Source organism: Panthera uncia, chromosome E3, assembly GCF_023721935.1.
Source record: "Panthera uncia isolate 11264 chromosome E3, Puncia_PCG_1.0, whole genome shotgun sequence".
NCBI lineage: Eukaryota > Metazoa > Chordata > Mammalia > Carnivora > Felidae > Panthera > Panthera uncia.
Genome location: NC_064815.1, coordinates 21,263,125 through 21,281,379, shown reverse-complemented (window position 1 = coordinate 21,281,379; position 18,255 = coordinate 21,263,125). Strand labels below are relative to the sequence as shown.

The 18,255-nt window shown below is 41.6% G+C and overlaps 1 protein-coding gene and 1 long non-coding RNA gene across 3 annotated transcripts in view; one reads left to right on the top strand and one right to left on the bottom strand.

Annotated features, from left to right (window-relative positions):
- AUTS2 (activator of transcription and developmental regulator AUTS2) overlaps positions 1-18,255 on the top strand; it is a 1,037,388-nt gene that overhangs the window by 723,394 nt on the left and 295,739 nt on the right. The gene's annotated exons all lie outside the window — the stretch shown is intronic.
- The window catches only part of LOC125928492 (uncharacterized), a 4,363-nt gene continuing 655 nt past the window's right edge, over positions 14,548-18,255 (bottom strand). Inside the window, exons 2-3 of the long non-coding RNA XR_007459679.1 lie at positions 17,476-17,768; positions 14,548-14,858 (exon numbers count right to left, since the gene is read on the bottom strand). This is a non-coding gene — a long non-coding RNA (uncharacterized LOC125928492). The remainder of the gene's footprint in view (positions 14,859-17,475; positions 17,769-18,255) is intronic.

Genomic DNA, 18,255 nt, shown 5'->3' with positions numbered 1-18,255 from the left:
TTCTGGACTGAGAACATTTAGTAACACTCTCTCTGGTTGTAGGCATTCAAGTATCAGAGGCAGAAGGAGAACTGGTCATATAAATACTGGGCCAAAGTGTTCAACCCAGTTCTAAGTAAATGCGATATTCTTGGATTCGTTTAGATACTTCTTGATGATAAATGTTTAAAATTCTTTATTTGGCTTAATTTACACTCATTTCCTTCTAGCAATGATACTGTTGTAGGTAGTTAGAACGTTACTTCTTTTTCTGCAGGTACCATGGAACTGTGACAAAAATTCCTTCTACACTATCTACAAAGAAAGGACTTTTGGGGAAAGAATTACTGGATCCAGTTTCTTTCCCCCCAAATCTTCCTTTTCTTCCCTGAATCTCCCGCTACTTTTTTTTCTTTTTTTTTTTTCACAGAGAGGGTCAGTTCCCTCACCAAGCAGGATACAAACATTGTCAACGCTGCTAGATTATAGGGTTCAGAGCTACCATTCTTTTGATGCCTTTAAATATTTTGTAATTTGATGAGGAACCAATACATTTGGTCAAACGTCCCTTTATTCGTAAGAGAAAGAAAATGCCACTCGACCTCAGAACAAATAAAAAGAAAAATAATCCATACATACATTTACATGTGTCATGTGTACTACAGATCAAAGATTCAAAGAAAATTATATTTCAGGGCCATGGGCACAATAGAGACTTGTATAGTGCCTGCAATTGACAGGAAAGTTAAGTGGTATTTTTTTTAAAGACTAGAAGTTCGTAGACTCCTTCCATTCATGTCTGACATTAGCAAGCTCTTAATAATGCAGTGTGTATTTATTTATTGATCAGACCATTTAAGTAGTAAGACATGAGAAAGTGGACACTATTATCTGGTAATTGACCATATTGGAGAGTTAAGTGTTCTGACAAAGAACTAAGTGTGTTTAACCTTCAGATAAGATCAATTTTAAGATAATGCCTACTTTGGTAATGAACCAAAGCTGCTAAGAAAATTCATACTCTAGATGCTTCTAAAGCAATGCTGTTCTGATGACAACTGTCATAGTTTAATGACTAGATTTGTTTCTGAGAGCTGTTGGTCTCCCAGGGCAACCTGAAAAGGGGTTACTAACTTTTATGCTACACTTCAAATAAAAGCTCAAATGGAAGAAGACCATGGTAAGCAGCATTGCCCGCCAAGTCGTTCATTTAGGAGGCATGTTTTGGGTACCTCCCAGTCATCATGCTATATTCTAGCACTCCAAAGTTTAGCAAGACAGCTCTGTCGGAGGGACTTGTGTTCCAGTGAAATGGTTTTCCAGCTTTGTTTCATCTGTTAAATCTCTGAGACCAAAGCTTTTGTGAGCCCCTCATTTATAAAAACAAGAGAAAGGTACCTAAAAACCTCCCCTTTGTGCCTCTGAATCCTTTTGGGGGGGGCGGGGGAGCTCACTTGAACACAGCGTGAAACCAACTTCTTTTAGCAACAGATCCATAAGCAAATACCACAACATTTTCTAAGTAATATATTAGAAATATGAAGAAAGCTGACACAAGAACATAAGGAAGGATCTAGCTAGAGCTTCCTGTGAGGTTAGGAAGGTCTTCCTAGAAGAAGTGACTTTGAACAACAAGACCATCCTGTTGGATGAGGAGTAGTTCACCAGAGCTAAAGGGGGATTGACAGGCAGTGTGGGCAAGGCGAGTGAAGGCCATGGTATTTGGGGAACTAGGCAGCCCTGCTTACATGTCCAGAATAGAGGTGTTTGGAAAGGAACAGTGAGAGAGAAAGTAGGAAAGGAGATTGGGCTCCAAATCCTATAGACTGCAGATAGATCAGACTTGGATTTCAGTGAAGTGATGCAGACAACCTCAGGGAAACCACAGGGGTCTTTTAGGTCAGAGGTGACAGAGCCGTCTACCTAGGGCAAGAGTAGTGATATTGGAGAGGAGGGAACATTTCAGAGAGACTTAAGAGTGGCAATTCACAGATCTGAGTGATGAATGGATAGAAATGGGAGGTGTCGGACAGGAGTACACCTTGCCCTGAAGACTGTGTGGATGATGATGTGCAGAGCAAGGAGAGGGTTGAGGTGAGGATGAGATTGAGGGGGAATCAGTTCCCTTTGGAGATGTTGACTTTGAGGTGCCTATGGGGCATTCAGGTGGAGAAGCTTAGCTGCCACTAACGGCAAAAGTTGGGATTTGAAATATTGACGTATTAAATCACTGATTGAAAATACAGACTTGGGTATGTTCACTGGTGGCTTCTGCAAGAGGAATGTGGGGCAGAGGAAATAGAGGTGTTAGTTCAGATCTAGTAAAGAGTGGTTTTACAAAAGAAGAGAGTCTTGGTACTATAGGACAGAAAGATGTGCATCTTGCTAGGACCACCGGCTTTGCTGGCTAGAAGGCTACTGACCTTTAGCAAGAACTGTTCCAGTGGAATTATGAGACTGAAGGCTGGGTTCGAATAGTTCAGAAAGAGGACGAAGCATCAGGTAAAGAAGTGGAGATCACAAATGTGTGCTCAGTGTGATGGGCAATGACTTGGGGACCATGGCATCAAGGAGAAGCAAAGTCGAAGAGCGGGTGTGTATGAGGGTGAGTTGGGTATGTCGGGAGGCTGGGAATCTGTGTCATTGGTAAATTTCAGGCTTCAGAATCTAAATAAGGATCCAATCTCAGGCCTACCACTTACTAGACACTGATTTTGAAGAAGTTCTTCTATGAGCCTCAGTTTCCTCATATATAAAACAAGATTAATATTACCACCTCTTGGAAACTTGTGAGGATTAAATGAAATCACTATACAAAAAGTACCTAGAACTCAGAAGGCACTCAGTAAGTGGTGCGGGGTTCTTCTGTTTTTCCTGTATGGAAGAGCTATTTTAAAGACACAAGAGAGGAAGGGGATAAGGTATATGGCTTCAGAGAAAATCTGAAGAGAGAGCACTGGCTTCAAAGCAAGGATGGGCATGTTTTCCTGGGTAGCAGAAGGAAAAAACAGTGATCAAATGAGCTACTGGGTGCGATAATTTATGAGATTATGCCACAGTGACAGCCTTCGGATCTGAGTCTGTTAACGCAACAGAGGTTATGTACTCGTGCTACACATCACCACGGATCAGGAGGGCACTCAGTTCATCTTAATACGCAAGGACCTGGGCTGATGGAGCTTCACCTCAGCATTCCCATCTCAGCATTTGCTTTTAGCAGTTATCACAGAGGAAGCCACATCCAGCCTCAAGGGGCCGAGAAAGTGCCGAGAAAACTGGGGGAGAATGAGAAAGATTTGAGGGACTGTGCTCATGACCAGAAGGATGGGTAAAGCCACGGGCCCAGCCAAGTATGGAGGTGATTGGGATGGCATATACTTTCTTAGTAAGAAGGCAGCAAAAACATGATCCACCAGGAGTAGTTAGGGGTTTGACAAGAGTGGTAAATGTTTGGAACAGCCGTTTGTTAAAATAATTAAACGAGAACATAGCAGCAAAGGAAAAGGAAGCTGTTCTGGTTAAATATTTATCACTAGGGCTCCATGCAGAATGAAACAGTAATGCAGCTGCGATTCAGTTTCTTAGTTCAGCTGTAGCTTAAAATTAGAAGCTGCCCATCAATAATTTTCCCAAGGGAGTGATTTCTACCGTAATAGCATATAGCCTAGAGAAAAGGAAATGCACAAAGAGCAGGCTTTCTTGGAATGGGAAGGGAAACCACTTCAGAGAGAGAACATGCGAGAGAAATTGATTGTACATCAATCCTTGGAAATAAAAATGAGTTTCCTTTTATCAGTCAATCTGTAAGTACATCTGCTGCTGGCCAAGCGCCTTAGCGTTGTGTGGAGTCAAGAGACATTTGTGACTTTATTCCTGCTCCCAGGGAATATTAGACTTTAGTCAGAGGGACGAAGCTCACGATAGGAGTTTGGGGTTTGTTTAAAGTATACCATTTATTGCCCTAATTAGTGTATAATTTTGCAAAAGAGGTTCATGGAACAGATGGGATTAAAACTGGACCTTGAAGAATAGGTTTAACTTGGAGAGTGTCCAAGAGAGGGAAGGTTCAGGCCTGGTGGTATGGGTGAAGGCCTGATGGTGGCAAGGACAAGGGTCTCTATGGGAGACCAGAAGAAGCATGGCCCCCAAAAAAGAGGAGAGGTAGAGATGAAGGGTTGTGAAATGATGGGATGGAGCCTTGTTGTCAGGAGTTGATACCATGTGGGAGGAAAGGAGGAAGTATCTAAAGCTAGTACATGAGGAGTAGCATTGAGACAAGGCACACTTAGGCCACTAGGGAGAACAAATAATGAGGGCAGTCAATTAAATGATTTCATGATAATCCAGGTGTCTTCTCTGCAGCCATTCACCAGACTTTAATGACTCCCTGTTTACCTTCAGAACACAGCCCCAGTCTTTGGCTCATTTGGACATGCCATTTTGAAGAGGCAACTGGACATCCAAAGGATATCATAATGAGGAAGCCTGGGTGTGGTGGTACCAGGAACCAGACCCAAGAGGACAATTAGAATCAAATGATCTTTTCACTAGGCTCTGTTCAGGAGTGTAGCCCAGCCCCTTGGAAGCACAGTGACCAAGCCAGACAGGCCTCAGCCCTTAGTAGGAGACTGGAGGCTAGGTGGACTGCCAAGTCTTCCCTTCCCTCTCTCTCTTTCTTTCTCTCTTTCCAGCTTTATTGAACTATAGTTCACATACCATACAATGTACATGTCAGTGATTTTTAGTATATTCATGGAGTTTTACATTCATCACCACAATCACTTCTAGAATCTTTTCATCACCCAAAATAAAAATGCTGCACTCCTTAAAGATCACCTTTGTCCTTACCCCTTCCCATTCCCTGTCCCTGAGCTTAGCCAACCACTACTCTGATTTCTGTCCATGTAGACCTGCCTCTTCTGGACATTTCACATAAATGGATCATGCACTATGTGGCCACTATGTGGCCCTGACTTCACTTGTTTTTAGTGTTCATCCAGGCTGTAGCATATACCAATACTTCGTTTCTTTATATTGCCTAATAGTATTCCATTGAATGGATATACCACATTGTGTTTGTCCGTTCATAACTTGATGGACATTTTTTGACTATTAAGAACACTCATTAACACTATTAATAGTACACTTTTTGACTGTTAAGAACAATGCTCAATGAATACTCATACAAGGTTTTGTGTGGACATATGTTTTCATTTCTCTTAGGTATATACTTAGTAGTGGAATTTCTGGGTCATACGGTTTAACAATCTGAGTAACTGTCAGACTGTTTCCCAAAGTGTCTGTATCATTCTACATCCCCCCAGCAGTGGGTAAAGGGTCCAATATCTCCACATCCTTGCCCACATTCATTGTTGTCTTTTTTATTAGAGTCATCCTAATGGTATGAAGTGGTGTTTCATTGTGGTTTTAATTTGTGTTTCCGTGATCAGATGCCCAATTTCCAAAAGTAAGGCATACAATAGAAAGAATGGATAGAGACTCCAGCAGAACCCCGAGAAAAATAACAAGGCACAGATGTGAATAGAAGGCTTTCAGGAAGTTTACAGGCTCAGAAGGAGTTGAAGTCAGCCTATTGTTGTTTCCAGTCTATGGGATTGTCATTTTCCACTGTAAGTAATGGCCAGAGATTACCGTTCTCCATCAGATTATCTGTTCCCAGTCCTTGGCAGCACTAAATTAGAGTCATCTGGAAGAAATTTAAATATACCTGTCCCTGGCAAATTGAATCCAAATATCTGGGGATGTAGCTCAGGTATCTGTATGTTTTAAAAATCTTTCCACATGATTCTGATGCACAGTGAGTATTGAAAGCCACTGTTGTAAATAATTCAGCAGGATTAAATAGTAGAATGAATTTATTGATTATATGTTCTACTCAGATAACCATCTGCTTTTATTTTGACTTGTAAGCTTTTTGGAGGCCCCTGCTTAACTTAATTTGACCAAAAACATTTGAGATACAATTGCAGTGTGCATAGTCCTCTCTGACTAATAGACAGTCTAGTGTGGAATTCATGAACTTTGAGTTCATGACTAGTTTTCCCCCAATTAAACCTCCAATTTCAAAGTTTGGTCAGAGTTGAATTCCTTCATTTCCTTTCCATTTATTTTAGCTACCCATGAGGCATTTGTTTATTTCTGATTACATCTGTCTCTCTGATTTCAACATACAGTGGTTATTTACAATAGTTATATACCTTTTCAAGGTAATGAATTCTTTCATTGATTAGCTAATCAATTATGAGGCATGGATTTGATGTCCTTGTTGCTGATTGATACCCTAGTAGTTGGATCAGAGGTACCAGCATTTCTTACGGTTATGTTGATTTGAACAAGTACCATTTATTTGTGAACTTTTTGATTGACCTGAGATATCTAGATGATAGAGAGTAGACCAATTAAGGTGATGTCCCATTATCACAAAGTCAGAGATGTCTCTAGGATTAAGGTATAGTTTATTCTCTATAAGGATTGAGGACCATTTGTGCCTTCTGTTCAAATTGTGTCTAGTACAAAACTGAAAAGGATAGAACTGACAGGGAATATTATCCCATTAGGTTGGTACCAAATTTTCAGTGTTGAATTTTCCTCGTTCAGGCCCTTTTTTAGAGGAATCAGATGTCCCTGACGTAAATTTGAGCTCTACAGTTTTGAGAAATGAAAACTCATATTCTGCCAAGAAGAGGTAGGCAGTGTAGAGATGTTAATAATGTGGCTCGTGTTCTGATGCCAGTCTGGTCGAGGACTGCTTTAGTTTCATTGCAGATGGAGGTTTTTTGTATAATGTTTAAAGAGGGGAAATGGAAAGGAGGTCCGGGATGAGGGATATGGAGAATTATGTGCTAGTAGATTTTTCAAGGGACTCCTCTTTTTTGTCTCAATAGACAGTTTTTGTCTTCTCTCCCTCTCAAAAGCAGAGCAGGAACCCCTTATATTTAGTCTCTTAGTTGTTTCTCGATTAAGTAAATTATGGTTTATAGACCCATTGGTGTGAAGTGAATCGTAGGAAAAACAAAGAAACAGTGGGACTGGTTTTAGAGCATCGTGATCTCCATTTGGCTAGCTTTCAGATTTCCCAGCCTTTCCTCACTGCACACTTCACCTTTGCCTGCTTTTTCTGCTTTTCTTTTTTTAAAAAACACTATTTTACTTCTAAACTGCAGTCTGTAAAAAAAACCAAAACAAAACAAAATGGGGGGCATATTACACATACCTAAAAACAAAGAGGAAAAGAAATGAACTCTTGTTAATAACTTCCACTTTGAGTGCTTGGGCTGGTTGCAAGGCTCAGGGGACTAATCTGCTGAATGTGGAACGATATGGAACCATTTGTCCTGGGAGAAGCACTACATTAAAAAGAAGAAGCAGAAGTCATGGGGGGAGGGGGAGGCTCTGCTGATGAAAGTAGCTGTCAAATTAGCAGGTCTGGAAGTTGTACTGCATATTGTTATGAGCCGCTCAAGTTCACACCAGAGCAACCTGCTCCATCCATCTTTCTCAGTTTACATTTTAATTGGCTTGTAGTTAAGTTTTTTAAACACTGTGAGATTGCTGACATACACTGTAATATCATGTGAATAATTTATGGAGGTTGCTCAAGACAAGCTTTTTCTTTGATTTGAGAATCCAAGGAGAAGGGGGAGGAGAAGGCTTGAGGGGTCTGCGGGAGGGGGGAGGGCAGGACAGAAGAGCAGACACAACCGCTTGTTGTGTGCCGGCTGGTAAATGTTTCTGCGGTGTAGTCAGCAGCGTTTGGGATTTCAGGGAGGTTTGTACAATACAACCTTATTAATAACAATTCTGTCAAGAGAGCACCCAATTAAATTGAATTGGGTTATGACTCCCTCTTGGATTCTTAAAATGTGTGGATATAAAACCTCTTCGATGTGAGTATTGGATAACAAGGGTGGGTGGTGGTGGGTTTTTGGTTTTGTTTTTTTTTTTTGGTGGTTTTTTTTTTTTTTTTTGGTTGGTTTTAATGATTCTTCCTCCTACTGAGAATTCACTTGTTTATAAATGCAGGAGTAGGCATTTTTCCCAAACTCTCTTTCTGTCTTCTGCTCTCACAGTAATCTAAAGAAGGGGGAGCTGGAATCAGTGGGCAGTCATTCTAGTTAAGAACTTGACTACTTTTGGGAGTGGTTTGCTGGACGGCTCTGAGTCTAGAATAGCATCTAATTAAGACCTGGGGGAGAGTCCTCTTCCCAAATAGACTTCCAAAATATATAGTTCTTTCTTATTACCAAACAAGTAAATTATATAAAATGTGGAAGGCACAAAGAAGAGAATAAAAAAATCACCTGCAAGTTCTCCCTCCATTGATAACAGTTGGTACAGGTTTTGTTTATATCCTTCTAGTCTTTTTTCTGTTCAAACGTAGTGAGCGTAATTGGAATCACATACACTGTTTAGAATTCATCTTTTATTCACTGAACATTACATCCATAAGTACTCTACAGTGTCATTTCTAATGACCGCGTAATGTATATGTATTTTCTGTGAATAGATCATGCTTTATCTTACCTCTCTCCTCCTGTTGAAATGAAGAAGTGTCATTTACAATTTTTAAATCAATTTTAGGCAGGGAAGTGATAAATATATTTTGGTTTAAATCTTGGTGTACATTCTTGGTTACTTCAAGTTCCCAGAAGTATAATTTCTACATTGAAGCAGAGAGAGTCTAAGGGAAAGACCAGTAATGCCTCAAGAACAATTTTGTCTTCAAAAGCGGGATAAAAAACAGATTTTTTAAATTAATGAAACTAATAATTTCTACCTAAATAAATAGATAATGACAGTCAATCTGAAGTTCTGTGAAATTACTGAGATCTTTTATTCTTGTGGGGTTTCTTAACCACAAAATCTACCTGTTAGGACTAATGTTTTTTCTTTACCAATTGGTATATAACTACCTAAGACTTTATGTAATCATTTGAAATGCTACAGATGTATTGCCTGTCAACTCCAATAAAAAAGAAGGCAGTTAATTAAAGGGATATCTTGCTGTTAAATAAACTTGCAGTCAATTGCTTGTAAATAACAGTTAGTTTGATGTGTAGTCAAAGGGCAAGGAAATCAGTGATCAGGAAGGACTAACTTTATAAAATAGCAAAAAGAGGAGTCATCTTATTGGGGTTGAGATGACTGGCCTGTCAACAGGCATGATGTTTCTTCCCTTGTTTGTTTATTATAAATGGAATCTAATGATATCCTTGTTAAGAACATATTCATATAATGAGCTAAAGGTGAAAGACATAAGGCATTCAAGGTCTCCTGTCAGTTTGAGATCTTTTCAGCTTAGGATAACGGAGTCCTTATCCTCATGCAACCCTGGAAGGACACGACTGTCTCCCAAGATCAGGCCCGGCTTCAAGCTCATGTAGTGTGTGCATAACGTGTGTGCATGCACACACGCTCCATATTGTTACACTCTGCAAACGGGAAACGGCCATCTTTGATCCAGTGGAAAGGCTCCAGCAACACAGCAGCCCTTGAGAACAGCTGTTCCAAATCCATCCAGCCCACTAGCTCCTCCTACTAGGGGTGCCCTAATGCTCTCTGCACCTTTGTTCAACAATTCCTTGGTAATCTAGGGTGGAACACACTTTCTCTGGACAGTGAGCTTGTAGTCAGAAGCACTTGTCATGCTCAACTCCTTCAGAAAGAGAACCTATTCAAAGATACCACACTAATTTGATACTCCTAAGTGTTGAAATAGTTGTGAAACAAAGAATGTATTTATAGTGGAGACCTTTTTCATCTCAAAATCGCATGGATATGAGAGACCAGAGCTATTAGAAGGATGATTGACTTTGTGTTGAAGTTCCATTGAAGGTCACTGGACTTTGGAGTCTCTCTCGGGAGCCAAGACACTTCACATTTTGCCAGTAACCATATTAAAATGTGTGTACCTGGCAAGAGTGAGCGAGTCTCATTTGCCGGTTTTCATTCTTTGTATTGGCTGTTCACTATTTCATCAACAAGAATTTTTTTTAAGTGCCAATTTTGTGCCCAACTGGGCCGTATGGGATGCAAGAGAAGGCATAAGTTATGGTCATTCCCCTCATGGGCCTTCCAATAAAGCAAAGTAAATATGTAATCCACTTACAGCCGGTCAATAGCAATATTTTTATTTGTAATGATCCCACATTTCAATTGAAGAAAGTATTATTCTGGGAAGAAAAACATCGGCTGAATTAATGACATTCTGAATGGGCGCTGGGCTATATTCAGAATGCAAGTATTTTGCAGTTAGGTTAGGTTGTTGAGGTTTGCCTTCTTTCCTGAGCTCTTATGAATTAGCAAATTCGAAACCGGCTGTTTTCAAATTACATACAATTGGTGCCTACCCTGAGTGTCTGTTTCTCTCCGCCAAGTTTCAACTTGTAACCTATTTTAAAACTTGGTCCTAAACCCCCAAAACCAATGGAATGATAGCAGGCACTACCTTAAATCATAATATTTTCACAAGAACACGTTCAAACTTGAAATAATGACTAGGTTGGAGAAAGAGGGAGGTGAGAAGGGAGGAGGAGACAAGTTTGTGTTTTCTTATTTAAAAAAAAAAGTTGTTTGAATTAATAAGTTGCTCAGATTTCTGCTGCTTTTTTTCCTAGATAGCCAGAGAGAAAGCTTTGTTCCTAACAAAAGGACACCTCTGCATCAGCTTAAGATATTTGTAGCATGGCACCTGGTGACAGGGTTGGAGTTTAAAAAAAAAATCTCCCATGTGAACATTTTGCAATTCTCTTTACCCTCCTTCCTTTCGTATTGAGCACATAGCTTGATTCCTATCATCCGAGACAATGGCTTGGCAAACCTTTTCTGTAAAGGGCCAGAGAGAACATATTAGCTTTTGTGACCGCGCAGGTTTCTGCCATACGTTCTTTCTTGATTTCTTTTCTCTTTTTCTGTTTTTTTAAACAACACCTTAAAAATGCAGAGACTAACCTTACGGGCTATACAAAAAGTGATCGCGGGGTGGATTTGGCCTGCAGCTGTAGTTGGCGGGCTCACGCCCTAGAGAAACATGGGGGGCCATCCTGGCTGAGCACACACACTGGGTATGCCAACATGATTTCCCTTTCTACTACTTGCTATGTTCTCTGCCGGTCACTGGCTGTCTCAGGAGCTGGTCCCTGGAGCCTGGCTCTCCTGTGTGATGTAATGGTGTGAAATGGTGTTTCCAGTGAAGGGCCTGCGGGGGTAAATGCTGTCTCTAATTAACCTGTTCATTTAGTGCCATTATCCTTTATCTCAAACGCAGTTCTGCTGGGGGAGGATAAGGAAAATGCTTAATTAGACTAACTGTTTCACACTGTCTGTGTTTGCATGATGAACTTTAAAAAGCCTGGGAGATGAAGCTGTCAGTCACTAAGTGTCTTTGGGAGCCTCTTGATTTTTAGTATGTAATAATCATGCGCTGTTATTGAGTGTTGTTGAGTGAAACTTCAGGTGACGGTCTTTGTCCACGATTCTGACCCAAGACATCTGGCTAATGTCCACCAACTGGATAATGTCATTGGCAAGTTGTTGTGTCAGGGATGCTTATTTATTTATTTGCTCATTGCCCTAGTTGGAGTACTTTGGATGGACACTTGTTGTTCGTTTTCTGTCTTCCTCATTAGGCATTAAGTACCTCTCGTACTTCTCTGAAGCCTGACGTCTGTTGGAATACCATTGCAGTATCTGTTGTTGCTGGGGCAAAAAAATAAAAAATAAAAATTACCATTTTAATGTATGTGATATAAAATATGCCACTTTAACAAGTGTTGTGTACAGTTGAGTGGCATTAAGGACGTTGTGCAGCCATCGTCCATCTCCAGAACATTTTTCATTTTCCCAAACTGAAACTCCCATTTCCATTAAACGATGACTCCCCATTCCTTCCTCCCCAGTCTCTGGCAACCACCATTTCTACCTTTTTCCTCTATGAATTTGACTGCTCTGTGTATCTCACGTGAGTGGAATCATACAGTATTTGTCTTTTTGTGACTGGCTCTTTTCACGTAGCATAATGACCTTAAGGTTCGTCTGTGTTCAGCAGGTATCAGAATTTCCCTCCTTTTTAAGGCCAAGTCGTATTCCATTCTGTGTGTGCTACATTTTGTGTAGCCATTCATCCTCCAGGGGACCCTGGGGCTGCCTCCTCCTAGCGGGGATTGTGAATAACGCCACCCCACACAGATCCGAGTCCTGCTTTCAGTTCTTCTGTGTTTATACCCAGACGTGGCCATCACAGTATTTTTGAGACTATTAAAGTGACAACTTTCTTTTAAGCTCTCGATACTTTAAATACTTTTACCAGACTTTTCTGTCATGTATTATAAAAACATTTTATAATAAAGAAATCTGTCACTAGCCCTGATGAACACAAAAGATCATTAAGCACAGACATTTATTCATCCTGTGTAGCAGGCGCTGGGCTCGGCTCTTGGTGCGGATGAATTCACTGAGGTCCCCAGTATGTTATCTGCATGTTCAGAAGAGGAAACGAGGCTTAGAGGGGTTAAGAAATTCGACTGAGGTCACACAGCTAGTACGAGACAGACAGGGCTCTGCTTGAGAACCCAAACTCGTGGACACCATGAATCCATTCAGGAGAGTGGATTACACTTCCATGCCTCATCATATTCTCAGCATGGTTGGCTAGAGGCTTATTTTCCACAGCTTAATGTCACTTTTGAATTTTAAAATCAAATTATATAAAATTACATGTAAAATTCTTTGAAAGCTCTAAAGTGCTATACAAATGTAAAGTATCAAGATTAAACCTTTGGAGGACAAATGTTACAAGGTACAATAAATATATGGAGCAAAAACCGTCTAGATTTTAAACTGCGATCTAAGCATTATGCAAACTAACGAGGGCCCACCTTTGTGATTTTGTTAGAACGTTGTTTCGTGTACCATTTTATTCACATCACTTCTAATCTTGGTAGGACTGGCACTGCCTTTTCTATGGCTGTTATGCATTTCATTTCATGACTTTTTTACCCTAAGATTCTGGGAATAAGCCAGATTGCCCACATAACATTTGTTATCCTTGTAGTAACCCTGGACTAGGAACCATGCCTTAAACCATATTTGCAATTGTGCAGCTAGGTCTTGGATGCCAGATAGCTAACAAACTGTCATATGGAAGAGCTGTGAGAATTAATTTGCACTTGCAGAGGCCAGAAGTGAGGCCACTCCATGTGCATAGGTTCTAGAGGGGCAGAGTTGAATTCAGAATAAAATGCACAGGGGGCACCTGGGTGGCTCAGTCAGTTAAGTGTCCGACTCCAGTTCAGGTCACACTCTCACATTTTATGGGTTCGAGCCCCGCGCCCGGCTCTGTGCTGACAGCTCGAATAAAATGCACAGCTATACAGAGCCTAGGAAAGTAGTAAATGCCATCAGTGGGGTATCCACACGCAGGCCTGAAAATCCTTTCACAGCAATGAGGTAGAGAGGATTCCTACACTATGCACTTAATTTCTTCACCTTCAGTCTTGGTGTATCATTATGTTTACTTCACATGGCCTGAGACCTTCATTGAAACTGTTAGGTCTTGTATGGTATTGTTTTCCTCGACGCAAGACAAGAGCTAAGAGGTTTTGCCCAGATTATCTGTTGTACCACGGGCAAATAACTGTGCTGTGTTAGAGTGGCTTGTAAGTTAAACATATTTAGACTAGATCATGGTTGAAGAGATAATGGGCTCAGCTTCTGAGATTTCAGATTCTCCAGAGTCTAGACAGACTGTGTTCGAAACAGGGCTGACACTGATCTCAGAGTGAAGTGGTTCGATAGATTTACATTGACCGTTTGATTTAGTGACTTCTCCTGTGCGGTCTTATTGGAACTGTTGAGCCTCCAGCACTAGAAAACTTACACTGTTTCAGTGTAGCATTTGACTCAAGCAAGGGCTTGGGTATTTGGCACAAATGACATTCTCTCCTCTTTTGCTGATTAATGTGCCTCCAGGATCAACCCAAGTTAATGCAAATAGTGGAATATTTGCTCATATAGAGACCCAAAGTACTTAAAATTCACTGCGGGTAGAATTGTTTGTTTAAACATCGGGAGGACAGACTTCGGTAATTTCAGTTGCTTGTGTTGGTTCTGATTTTGTTTTGGTAGAGATTGAGTGTTGGAGACTTTGCCTGGAAGCCAGCCCCTAGCATTGACGTCTGACGCTAACCACAAAAGCAGTCCCCTTTCCGCTGGCAAAGCCAGGCCCACATCCATGGTTGTGATCTCAGGGGAGGGCTCTAGTCCTCAGCTTGGGTTTATGACTGGGAAGCCTGCCTCTTGTAAGGTGGGGAAAAGCAGAGTCAAAGTGACCCCACAGCATTTGAGCTTGGGGGAGCTGTCACATCCAGAGGACTCATCGAGGTCAGAGATGTGGTCCCGCCTGAACTGGCATCCGCGGACTTTGTCAGGGCCAGGTGTCAGAAATGGGTAAATATCAAATTGTATCTGATTAAAAACAGGAGGAAGCAGAGCTCCCCTTACCCTGCTCTAAGGAGCCAAAGTCAGCTGAATGGTGTTTGGGTCCAGATGATTCAAAAACCACAGTCTCCATGACCCAACTGAAGAAATATTCAAAACTAGTCTGAAATATAACAGCCTGTTTTTAAAAATATGCTATCAAACACATTTATCTTTGGCAAAAAATGAATTAAGTATTCTCTCATAATAACCAAATATTCACTAATATAAAAGAATATAGGATAAATACCTCTTACGGTGAGACTGTCAGATTCACGAAATCCCTTTTGAGTAAAAAGATCTGGCACTGATCCTACATAAATAATGTTTGATCTGGTCCAAGGATCTTACTTGAATTTATGGCCTATTACATGGGGAAAATACTGAAAGAAGAAGAAGAAATAACACTAAGAAAAACATCAGAATTCTATATCCGAAAATGACTGATTATGTAACTATTTTACCAATAAGATAGTGGTAAGATAGAGAAGAGGAATAAAGACAGCTCACGTGGGTTTTCACTAACGCAGTCAAGAAGGAATCAAAATCCAGTCAACATGCAAACGTCCTACATGTTGGCAGGAAGACAGGTTACGCGTGCATACATTTATCAAAACTCAACAAACTGTATACTTGAGATCAGTGCCTTTTACTATTGCATATTATACTTCAGTACAAAAAAGGACAAAGTCAAATCAGCTGATTTATTGAGCAACAATTCCTGAGAAAGTTATAGCATTAAGCAATTTAGGGAGAGAAATTTCTTGGCCTTCAGGAAAGTTACATATTCTTTGTTTTTTTAAGGTTTATTTATTTTGAGAGAGAGAGAGAGAGAGAGAGAGCAAGCCTGAGTGCATGTGCATGGGGGAAGGGGCAGAGAGAGGGGGCGGAAAGAATCCCAAGCAGACTCTGGACTGTCGGCACAAAGCCCGACGTGGGGCTCAAACCATGAGATCTCACGAAACTCTGAGATCATGACCTGAGCCTAAATCAAGAGTTGGATGCTCAATCAGCTGAGCCACCCAGGGGCCCCTAAACTTGCATATTCCTGCTTAATCAGACACAAATTGGGTTTTTAAATTTTTTTTAATGTTTACTTATTTTTGAGAGAAGGCGTGAATGCATGAGGGGCAGAGAAAGACAGAGACAGAATCTGAAGCAAGCTGCGGGCTCCGAGATGTCAGCACAGAGCCCGACGCGGGGCTCACTCACCAGCCGTGAGATCGTGACCTGAGCCGAAGCCAGACACTTACCCGACTGAGCTGCCCAGGTGCCTCCACAAATTCTTAATAAGAAGAAGTAAATAGGGACGCCTAAGCGGCTCAGTTGGTTAACGTCCGACTTCGGCTCAGGTCATGATCTCACTGCTGGTGAGTGCGAGCCTCGCGTCGGGCTCTGTGCTCAGATCTCGGAGCCTGGAACGTGCTTCGGATTCTGTGTCTCCCTCTCTATCTCTGCTCACCTCCATTCACTCACTCACTCACTCTTTCTCTCTCTCTCAAAAATAAATAAACATTTAAAAAAATTTTAAAAATCAACAGTGAATGATGCATTGAATTCTGGATCTCATGGAGCCTTCAAGATTAGCATCACTCCTTTTCTAAATATAAAAAAGCTGAAACCCCAAACATTCTAGAAAATTGTCCAAAGAAAATCAGGGACCAAATTTCACCAAGTGGCAAGACGTTAATCTTAAAGCTTCTTCTTCTTTCCCCTTTGTCCTGTCAACTTCCTCCTCCTCCCACCTGTTAACTGACCCCAAGGGTCTGTTCTCAGTTCTCTTTGGCTTTCTCTTTATGTTGTACTCTCCTTGACCGATTCGTTTCAATGTTAGTCGTTCTTCATTCCATCGGTAAATACCTTTGGGTTCTTACCACATGCCCAGCAATGTTTTGTGAGTGAGCAGTATGGCACTGAACCACAGGCTGAGGCTTTCGCTCATAGAGCATATTTTCTACTCATATCCGTGCACATGGAGCCCTGAGAGTGATTTCCCAGACCAGTGTTCTCACCCAATCCAGACTCCATTGCCCCATAGTTTCCCTTGTGAATCACAGCAGTACCTTAAGCTCCACGTAGCTATAATCTCATCTTTGGCTCTTCTTGCTGAACATCGAGGTCAACCAATTTTAATTCCCTAAACTCTAACACATTGTTGTTGTTTTTTTTTATCTGTTCAGAATCTCCTCGTTTCCTCACTTCTTCCTTGGAATGTTCCAGTAGCTTTCTAATTCATTTGTCTGTCTCCCGTTGTCCTCAGCTCTGATCATATACATCACTGCTTGATTTTTTTTCTCCTAAAACATGTCTCCTATATCAACGGTTTCTCAAATACACACACACTCCCTTACATGCTCTTTTCTTTGGGTCTTGTTTGCCTTACAAATTAAATGGAAACTCCTCTATCTGGCAGTAAAGACTATTATAAAAGTCTTTAGACTTTCTGGCAGTAAAGACTATTATAAAAGGCTCCCACCTCCCTCAAATCTTACTACGTCTCCACAAATAGGTACCTGCTCGAACGGTAGCCACGGTGCATCCTTGGCCGCTGCCTTTAACATGTCCCCCATTTTCTGTCCCCCTGTGGTTGCTCTCTCTGCTTCTCACCTGGATGCACTGTGCACTACCATCCCCACCCAGAACTCCTCAGCCTCCGTTCCGCTCACACCACCTTTTCTAAGGGACCTTTCTCTGTCTGAACACCACGATTCTTCCCTCCTCTGAAAACACTAATGTCTCGCTGCACTGCATTATGGTTGTTCTCGTACATTTTTATTAAAATAGCCTGACGTATTTTCATAAAATGACACATCCTTATTTGAAAAAAATTAAAACGTACAGAAGAGTAATGAAAGTAAAAACCACTTGAAATCTCTTCACCCGAAGATACCAATTCTCAAGCATCCCTCCAGACCTCTGTGTGTGTGTGTGTGTGTGTGTGTGTGTACACAAACATTTATGAAGTCTATACATTTGTCCCTAAATGAGATCCAATTCTACCTGCTTTTTTTCCTGTTGATACATTCTGGTACTTTTGAAACGTTCCTCACTAGAGAACCAAACTATAATTTTCAGCGGCTGCACGATCCTTCATCGTTCGGCTGAACCGGAATCTAACCGCTGCTTGTTTTCTCTGGGAGCTGGCCTTCCTCCCTCCATCAGCAGGTGCGAGGAGGTTGTTCTCCCGTGTGCTAGCTCATGTGCTCAGCACAGCCATATAAAATACAAGCGAGCAGTCTGTCGTGGGCCTCGACGAGAACTGTTGTGACCGTCCACTCCGTGCGGTTCAGGACCTGACAAAACCGTTTGGAGATCTTGAAAGAGGTTAGAGAGGACTGACCTAAAATCCCGAGCAAGATTGTAGCCTTTGTAAAAAACGTTGTGTTAACTGCTTTGAACAGCGCTGTCCTTCCACCGCCCGCGAGAAAGCCATTCGTTGTTCCTCATTACATAATCTGCAGAGAGCTTCCCCACCCAGAGAGGAGCATGTCCCGCTCCCCTCTTCCCAGCCGCTGAAAGCGGAGTCTGTCCTGTGCCTCCGAGGGTTTCTTCACAGCGCAGGCCTCATGTATCCCTAATTAGCCGGAGCACTCCCAGCCGGAAGCCCCGGTGCCCGGCCTTGACAAAAGTCTGCTTTTTCCAGGGAAAAGGCAAAGCCCGCCTCTCTGTCTAGGGGCACCTCCGGGAGACCAGCAGAAGCAGGGTGGTGGGGAGCTCTCCCATCAGTCAGTGCGGGGAACCTGCTGCATTCTCTAGTGATCTGCGGTGTGCTGCCTCCAC